Source organism: Muntiacus reevesi, chromosome X (genome assembly GCF_963930625.1).
Source record: "Muntiacus reevesi chromosome X, mMunRee1.1, whole genome shotgun sequence".
Lineage (NCBI taxonomy): Eukaryota > Metazoa > Chordata > Mammalia > Artiodactyla > Cervidae > Muntiacus > Muntiacus reevesi.
In genome coordinates this window covers 82,634,940-82,644,831 of record NC_089271.1, presented here as the reverse complement: position 1 = coordinate 82,644,831, position 9,892 = coordinate 82,634,940, and the positions used below count along the sequence as shown (strand labels likewise).

Below are 9,892 nucleotides of genomic sequence, written 5' to 3'. Positions count from 1 at the left end.
CTGCAAAGAGATCCAGCCAGTCCATCCTAAAGGAGATCAGTCCTGGGTGTTCATTGGAAGGACTGATGCTGAAGCTGAAGCTCCAATACTTTGGCCACCTCATGCGAAGAGTTGACTCATTGGAAAAGACCCTGATGCTGGGAGGGATTGGGGGCAGGAGGAGAAGGGGACAACAGAGGATGAGATGACTGGATGGCATCACCAACTCGATGGGCATGGGTTTGGGTAGACTCCAGGAGTTGGAGATGGACAGGGAGGCCTGGCGTGCTGCAGCTCAAGGGGTCGCAAAGAGTCGGGCACGAACGACTGAGTGACTGAACTGAACTGAACTGACTGTGCCTGTTTCATTGACAACAGATGAACTAAAGCAGTAGAAGTAAGAAGACATATAAGAAATATTCAAAAAATAGTTTCCATGAGACTAGGTTACTGACTGATTGTTAATAACAAGGCAGAAGATGTCAAGAATGACTGTAAGACTTACATGTTAGACTATAGATAAGGAAAACTGGAAGAATAACTCAACTCGATTTCTGAGGGAAGATAATGAGGTCAGTTTTGTCCATGTTGAACTGAAGATGACAGAAGATACATTCTGATAATGATATCCTGTTTATGGTTGGAAATATATACGTGAAGTTCAAAACAAGATCAAGCGTCTACCTGAGACATTTTGGACCATATGGATATAAATGGTAGGTAAACTTGAGTTGTTTGACAGAATGGAAGAGATCATCAAAGGATATTTTCATTAACATCTGTATAAAAGGAAGAAATAGCCTGGACTGCGGTTCTGTGCTCGGAGCCGGCCTGGCATGAACCTGGTGGCCGCGGCTGCGTCCTGTCCCCAGCCGGGCCCCAGGCGCCATGGCGTCCCGCGGGAGGAAGCGGAAGGCCGAGGCGGCGCTGGCCGCAGCGGCCGAGAAGCGGGAGAAGCCGGCCGGCGGCCAGGATGGGAGAGTGGAGGGGCCGAGCGTCATCATCCAGCATTGCACAAACTGACGCGTCTACGGGCGCAATGCCCCGGCTCTGAGCCAGGCACTGCGCCTGCAGGCCCCGGAGCTGGCGGTGAAGGTGCACGCCGCCAGGCCGCGGAGGGGCAGCTTCGAGAGGAGCTGAAGAAGTACCTTTTGTAGGGAGGTGGGGAAGAAGGCGTCTCGCTGAGCCTCTGTCCCTGGTGATGTTGGAGCATTTATGACGGGACATGGCCAAACTTCATTCATGTCCCCGAAGCTGTGGTTTCCTTCCCTCCAGAAACGATGGTTCCGTTGTGAGGCAATCCTCTAGTAAGACATTGAAAAGTTCTTGGATTTGGTTTAATAAAAATTAAAGGATTTGATTTGATATATAAAAAAAAGGAAGAAATACATGCACTACATTTAGAAATGTATCCATCATAATGATGAACCTAATTTCAGGGAAGGAATGGAGACACAGATAGAGAGAAGAGACTTGTGGACACAGTAGGAGAAGGAAAGAGCGGGGCAAATGGAGAAAGTAGCATCAACATATATACACTATCATGTGGAAAACAGATAGCTGGTGTGAAGTTGCTATATAACACAGTTTTATGCTCTGTGATGACCTAGAGGGCTAGGATGAGGGAAAGGAGGGAGGATCAAGAAGGAGGGTATATGTGTATAGTTATGGTTGCTTCACATTGCTGTACAGCAGAAAGCAACACAACATTGTAAAGCAATTAACCCCCAATTAAAAATAATTTTAAAAAAGGAATAAAAAAGAAATGTATCCATCAAAATGATTTGTCTTAACACTTAATAAGTACTTTAGTTTTATTAAGCAGAGAAATTGAAGCTACACTACCAGTAGTCAATCAAAATATATGGATCCGCATCATGAATAGATCATGATGCTAAGTGTTCTGAGGCAATAATAAAGTAAATGGTAGGCAGGATACCTCACAGACATGCTGACAATATAAGGCAAAGATAAACTAGATGCACAAAACATAGACATTAACCACTTAATAAAAGCTACTACAGACATTATTAATCAAACCTGTATACACCCAAAGCAACCAAAATATATATGCATAGTAACCACAAATATGTTTAAAAAACAAAAAATTATTTATTAATCTGAACAGAGTTGTTATGGAACCACTCTTTGTTATGCTTAACACATAACAATAATTATGTCAGTGGTCATAGTATATTGATTAATCATAGATAATCTTTACTCAGGTCTCAGTCAGTCATTCAGTTGTTCAATTGTGACCCCATGGACTGCAGCATGCCAGACTTCCCTGTCCATTACCAATTCTGAGAGCTTACTCAAACTCATGTCCATCGAGTTGGTGATGCCATTCAACCATCTCATCCTCTGTCATCCCGTTCTCCTCCTGCCTTCAATTTTTCCCAGCATCAGGGTCATTTCTGATAAATCTGTTCTTTGCATCAGGTGGCCAAAGTATGGGGGTTTCAGCTTTAGCATCACTCCTTCCAATGAATATTCAGGGCTGATTTCCTTTAGTATTGATTGGTTTCACCTCCTTGCAGTCCAAGGGACACTCAAGAGTCTTCTCCAGCACAACAGTTCAAAAGCATCAATTCTTCAGTGCTCAGCATTCTTTATGGTTCAACTCTCACATCCATACATGACTACTGGAAAAACCATAGCTTTGACTAGATGAACCTTTGTTAGCAAAGGAATATCTCTGCTTTTGAATATGCTGTCTAGGTTTGTCATAGCTTTTCTTCCAAGGAGCAAACATCTTTTAATTATATGGCTGCAGTCACCATCTACAGTGATTTGATTTTGGAGCCAGAGAAAATAAAGTCACTGTCTGTCACTGTTTCCATTGTTTCCCCATCTGTTTGCCATGAAGTGATGGACCAGATGCCATGATCTTCATTTTTTGAATATTGAGTTTTAAGCCAGCTTTTTCACTCTCTTCTTTCACGTTCATCAAGAGGATCTTTAGTTCCTTTTTGCTTTCTGCCAGAAGTGTGGTGTCATCTGCATATCTGAGGTTATCGATATTTCTCCTGGCAATCTAACTTGATTCTAGCTTATGCTTCATCCAGCCTGGCATTTCACATGATGTACTCTGCATATAAGTTAAATAAGCACAGTGACAATGTACAACTTTGACATACTCCCTTCCCAATTTGAAGCCAGTTCATTGTTCCATGTCTGGTTCTAACTGTTGCTTCTTGACCTGCATACAGATCTCTCAGGAGGCAGGTCAGGTGGTCTGGTATTCCCATCTCTTGAAGAATTTCCCACAGTTTGTTGTGATCCACACAGTCAAAGGCTTTAGAATAGTCAGTGAAGTACAAATAGATGTTTTTTCTGGAATTCTATTGCTTTTTCTATGATTCAACAGATGTTGGCAATTTGATCTCTGGTTCCTCTGCCTTTTCTAAATCCAGCTTGAACATCTGGAAGTTCTTGGTTCACATACTGTTGAAGCCTCGCTTGGAGAATTTTGAACATTACTTCACTAGCATGTGAAATGAGTGGAATTGTGCAGTAATTTGAACATTCTTTGGCATTGCTTTTCTTCGGGATTGGGATGAAAACTTACTCAGGTCTAAAGGATCCAGATGGAGAGCAGTATAAACACGAATATTTTCAGGCCCAAAATTCAGTGATGGGAAGAACTCACTTTGAGATAATGAATCTTGTGGTATAGACTAAGTTTAAGTTTTAAACCTTTGCTGAATCATGTCCTACTCTGCAACCCCATGGAATGTAACCTGCCAGACTCCTCTGTCCATGGAATTATCCAGACAAGAATACTCGAGTGGATTGCCATTCACTTCTCTGGGGGATCTTTCTGACCCAGGGATAAAACCCAGGCCTTCTGCATTGCGGGTGGAATCTTTACTGTTTGAGCCACCAGGGAATATATAAACTTGGCTAATTCAAGACTAAGTGATAAGAATAGACTAATTTTCCCCTGAACCAGAATGCTCATCATTTATCAAATATTTATTATGTGTTGAATACTCTGTACTTTAAATCATTTATCTCATTTAGCAGTTATAATTATTCCAAGGCAAAAATTCCTATTTTACAGTGAGGAGACTAAGATTCAGACAGGCTGTCACTTTCCCAGACATGTACAAAAGTTGTAGTCTTGATTAAAATTGTGGTAGCCATTATTAGCACCCTCCAATGTATTCAGTTCTCTTTTCATTCTAGTGTATAGGGGATTATACTTCCCCACCTGCTTGAAATTAGAGGAGGCCATATAACTAGTTCTACCTGATGTAATGAGATCAAAAGTGGCATGTCACTTACTAGAAGAAGCATTGAAATGCATGGGCTCAACTCTCAAGCCCTGTCTTCCTATGTTGCAATGGACCCTTGAGTTTTGTATTAAAATGACAGCATTTTAAGTTAGTGGAGATTCCATCAATTTGAATGACAGTTATGTGGAGCAAAGTTCCTTAACCTCCTACTCCAAAACCTCTGGTCAGCCTACGTTGGATATGTAACAATAGGAAGAAATAAACTGTCAGGGAATGTTTAACAGGAGGATTCCTTTGTGCTGTTTCTCATAAATTCTCTGTTTCTTATCAATTTCTGGCAACAGAAACGAGTGGAACAGTATATCACTCCCAGGACTGAGGCCATAGGATGAGACATGCATGAATCTCCTTCAGTAAACATTCTCCTTATGACAAAACTGCTTAGGTTCGATCCTCTTTCTTGACATATGGATCGTCTCCTGACCCTATGACCATTGTTAATCCTTTGTTCCCTTGGGAATGGTCGCTGTACCTTTGGTTTTCTGATCTTTATCATTGTCAAAAGAAATTCCTTGTACAATAGCCTGTATATACTCACAGAAAGATCATTAAAGCACCTTTGCTCCGTCAGAGCTTGGGTCCCCGTGCCTCTCTCTCTCTCTCTCTCTCTCTCCCTCCCTCCCTCCGGCTAATTCTCTGGAGTGTAGAAACCTGCCAAACTCATTCTCCTGACCGGGTTTTCATGACGCCCTCGAGAGGGCGCCCTGTGCCTTCGTGACCGGTGCAATCCCTGTTCTAGGGTTTTATTGGTTCTTTGCATAAACCAGGGAGTATCAGCTTCTTTTTTTCTTTCACTTTCTTATCGTCGACTCTGGACAACCAGGTTCCAGTCCATTAAAGGAACGCAACAATAAACCTTTGTTGTTTTCTTTCTTTAAGTCCCTGAGATTTTGTAGTTTGCTGATACCACAAAATAGCCTAGCCTATCTTGACTCACCAATAGTCTCCATATATTTGCTCCATATTCTGCCCTCTTTCCATTGTGCATCACCACTTTTTTGTTTTTGTTTTTTTCAATTATTTTTATTAGTTGGAGGCTAATTACTTCACAACAGTGCAGTGGGTTTTGTCATACATTGACATGAATCAGCCACAGAGCTACATGTATTCCCCATCCCGATCCCCCCTCCCACCTCCCTCTCCACCCGACTCCTCTGGGTCCTCCCAGTGCACCAGGCCCGAGCACTTGTCTCGTGCATCCCACCTGGGCTGGTGAACTGTTTCACTGTAGATAATATCCTGTTTTATAGCCTAAATACACCACATGATTGTAACTTAATTTTTTTTGCCACAAATACTTGGTTTTTCATTATTTTGATTTTGTAAGTAGAATGGTAGGAGTCAGAGAGGTCTCAATTTTTATTTCTTCAATTAAACTGAGAGAAATCACAATGACATGAATAAAACACCTTTCATATACAGAATTCGCTGCAAATGTGTGAACACTAGGTCATTTTATGTCATGTACTTGATCTGATAGCTGCCAGGAAAGAGAAATATATATTTGTCTGGGGATCCAACTTCCTACTCGACCTGCCAAAGCAACATGCAGACTCAACTACACTCACCGGATACATGCATTTTCCCATACCCCTGAGGCCTAGATGTGTCAGTGTGTAACTTATGATGGAAGTTGATCTTTAGCTAATTGACAAATTCACCAGTAAGTTCTAGTGCAAGAGTAGTTTCAGTCCACAAGAATATCAATGTTTTCCTTGAAGTATAACATGATATTTTGGGACTCAGCCAAATTATATGCTCCTCTTGTTTCTTGAATGCACCTTAAAGAGTATCTTGAGTAGTGAAATGAAAATTAAAGTAGCTCTGGGCTCCTGGAACTGAGCTAGGATCAGCATTTGAAATCAAGTTTATGTCAACAGACTAGACTTAAATGAGGAAAACTACTTGATTATGATTAAGCAGTGTTTGACCTTGATGAATAAGTATATTATGGAGCACAGCCATTCTGATGATGGCTTCTGGTAGCAATGGTCAGGCTAAATTCCTCTGTTAGCCATCATGATGTGAGTGTATTTATTCTAGCAGTGTTTGACATGACAGGTATTAGGTTTCTATGGGCAACCCTATCCAGAGAAGAGAAGAATCAAGTCATTCTCCTTGCAGATTTGACTCTAAATGTGAGTGGGTCTGACTTTATTTTGCAAGTACACTATATCTAAGTGTCAAGTTTTCAGAAACAGTTTAAAAATTAGGCTAAACATAAATACTTCTAGATGAAATCTTATTTCATTTAAATGCCTGCAAATTCTACAAAACATAATGTTGCCTTTGTTAGGAGAACAGTGTGTCTTTATTTCTGTTAAATTCCAATTTGCATTACACTTCATTTGTTTTCATAATTTTTCTTCTCTTAAAATATATTTTAGTTGAATATCATCTTGGAATTCAATCTTGAGACTCTGCTAACGTCAAAACACCAGAGTGAAGTGTATGTGATTCAGAAGCAGCTACATAATTCATAGATTGAATTACAGCCCAAGTATTCTTTTGGATCTCAATGGTGCTATCTGAAACATATTTTTCAAGGCATATTCATAAGTGATTAGTCATTTTACTATTCGCATGGGATAGCTCTTATGTATCACTTCAAATCTTTCAGCCTCTCTTCTTACTCCAGCCACATCTTTGTAACCAGCTCCCCACAGATTTTGACCAGCTTGGTACAGATGAAAACTGACAGTACCTCCCCTCAAGTCTGAACTAAATATCTATTGTCTCCTGCCCTAGGCTTCTCTGATATCATAGAAAGGTCATGATGGGAACCTGCTCATTGCTCGTGCATGCTCAGGCACTTCAGTTGTGTCCAGCTCTTTGTGAACCTATGGACTATAGTCCTCCAGGCTCCTGTCCATGGGATTCTCTAGGCAAGAATACTGGAGTGGGTTGCCATGTCCACCTCCAGGGTACCTTCCCCATTGCTCACACAAATGCAATCTGATAGTACAAGGCAATTAATGCTTATTAGGGTAAGCCTTGACCAATGAAGAATGAAATTCAGTGAATGAATGATTTCCCTTTTTTTCTCTGGAGAAGACAATTCTTAGAAACATTTCCTAGTAAGTCTTCTCACAAGAATCAGAAGGAGCCTGCAATCAGTCACTGGTAGGAGTAGCCACTTTGATAAGGCATCCTTGGATGGGTTTCTTTCCTTGTCTCTTTCATTCTCTGTCTTTAGCTCCTGTTCATGAATCATCATTTCAAATGAGCCATTCTCCAGCTTTGATTTTAGGCTAAGATGTTGTATAACTCATGAATTAAATTTAGGCAAACTCCAACCTTTATCACAGCTTGCTGACCATATTATTATAGAAAATGTTCACATTATGTTCCCTTTGAAAGAAATTTATTATTTAGCACTTGCTCTTAGAAGAAAAGTAACTGTATCAAGGAGAGAATAAGTATATTCAAGACAGAAAATTACAAAGATTACATACAAATAACACAGAATACTGAGGTGCACATACCAAAGAGTCCTTGTTCTCATTCATTCGTTCATTCAGTGAAGTATATACCAGGTGTCAGACACTATACTGGGTATTAAGCATACAGAGGTAAGTATAGCATATATGGTCTCTCTCCTCATGGAGCTAAACTTCTACAGATTTCATAGTGGTCAGTCATAGCTATATAGCAGCCCAAAAAATAATGATCAGCAGAGGAAAAATGAAAATCTTTCTTCAGAATAATCTCTACTCCTAATATCAAATAACTCCAGAAGTAAATACACAGGTAAAAGTAGCTACCACAGAAGGGAGATTAAGAGTAATTAGTCAAACCAAGAGTTCATGCCAACAATGAATTAAGAAAACTTTCTGATTGCTCACTGAAGCAGTTCTCTGTTTGGCTTTGATGTGTCATGACTTTAACTCTTCTCTGAAAATTCATTTATAAATGGTCCTGCTCAAGGATTTCTCTTGCTACAATTAACAATGAGCTTTTCTCCAAATGAAGGTCTCACCAGGATATTTCCAATTTTTACTCAGAGAACTTAAGCTCAGTGACATGTTTATCATTGATACTGGATTTGCAGCGGTTGGACAGCCAAAGAGACAGTTGCTCAAGAAATTGCTTGAAAAGGGAAAAAAATAAAGCAACAGCAAAACAAAAAAAAACAACAGCAAAAATCACCTGACCCTTTTCAGGCTTTCCATAGAATTCTAGCTATCCAGATTAATTTGAATATGGATTTGAAATACCACCTAACTTATACACCTTTGCTTTGGGGTTCACTAACACTTTTCTCAAGCTTCAAGACCTGTCATCTCACCTTAACCTCATGTGACTAGATGTGACTAAAGATGCTCAGTGTCTCAATATATTAGGGCATTTACATCTCCTTCTGTTTCCCCTGTAACTCAGTTGGTAAAGAATCTGCCTGCAGGGCGGGAGACCTGAGTTCAATCCCTGGGTCAGGAAGATCCCCTGAAGGAGGAAATGGCAACCCACTCCAGTATCCTTGCCTGGAAAATCCCATGGAAAGAGGAGCCTGGTGGGCTGCAGTCCATGGGGGTCACAAAGAGTCCGGCACAACTGAACGATTAACATACATATCCTTCTAAGTGTTTAATCTCAGGGCCTCTAAAGTGCTCATAAAACAAGGGGAAGCAAAAGGGAATAAGGAAATTATGTTTAAAAAGATAATATATTAAAGTAAAACTCATTTAAATAAAGACTAACCAGATTTCTTTAAAAATGAGGTTTCCTTGTTGACTGATCATTCTATTTATTGGAAGATGATGGTGAACTGATTTTTAAAACAAGAGTCCCTCATTCTGCCTTGATAATATAATTATTGTTCAATTCTCTCAGTTTTTTGTCTGAAGTCTTGAATAATAATAAATACTAATGCCAGCTGTAGGCTACCATGCTAAGTGTTTTTACACAATTATGTTGTTCAGACCTCATAACAAACCTCTAAGGCAAATAGTATTATTAGTCACATTTTACAGGTAGGTCAGAGAGTTATGAAACTCACCCAAAGCCATATAGCTGGTTAGTGGCAGAATTGGAATTTGAATCTGGATGCAAAATAAGATGATTTATATTGAAGACAGTGGAAATCTAACATGTAATAATTGATACTTATGAAAGATGAACAGAAATTACCCATAAACTATACTGCTGCTGCTGCTAAGTCGCTTCAGTCGTGTCCAATTCTGTGTGACCCCATAGACGGCAGCCCACCAGGCTTCCGCATCCCTGGGATTCTCCAGGCAAGAACACTGGAGTGGGCTGCCATTTCCTTCTCCAATGCATGAAAGTGAAAGGTGTAAGTGAAGTCGCTCAGTAGTGTCTGACCCTTATCGAGCCCAGGGACTGCAGCCTATCAGGCTCCTCCATCCATGGCATTTTCCAGGTAAGAGTACTGGAGTGGGGTGCCATTTCCATAAACTATAAGACATAGTAAAATAAAGCTTTTCTGAAAAACTCAAACATTGCAGATCAAAGAGTTCTTGGGAAAATATCAGAAAATGCTTAAGATCAAGATACCCTTATAAAATTATTCAGCTTCAAGGATAAAGAAACTTACAAGTATTCCTACAAAAGAAATAGATGACTCACAAACCAAAATGAAGCAAAAGCAAAACAAA

General features: G+C 40.1%; 1 pseudogene; it reads left to right on the top strand.

Annotated features, from left to right (window-relative positions):
- Positions 1-785: 785 nt before the first annotated feature.
- On the top strand, positions 786-1,119 carry LOC136153826 (selenoprotein H pseudogene; annotated as a pseudogene).
- Positions 1,120-9,892: the final 8,773 nt, after the last annotated feature.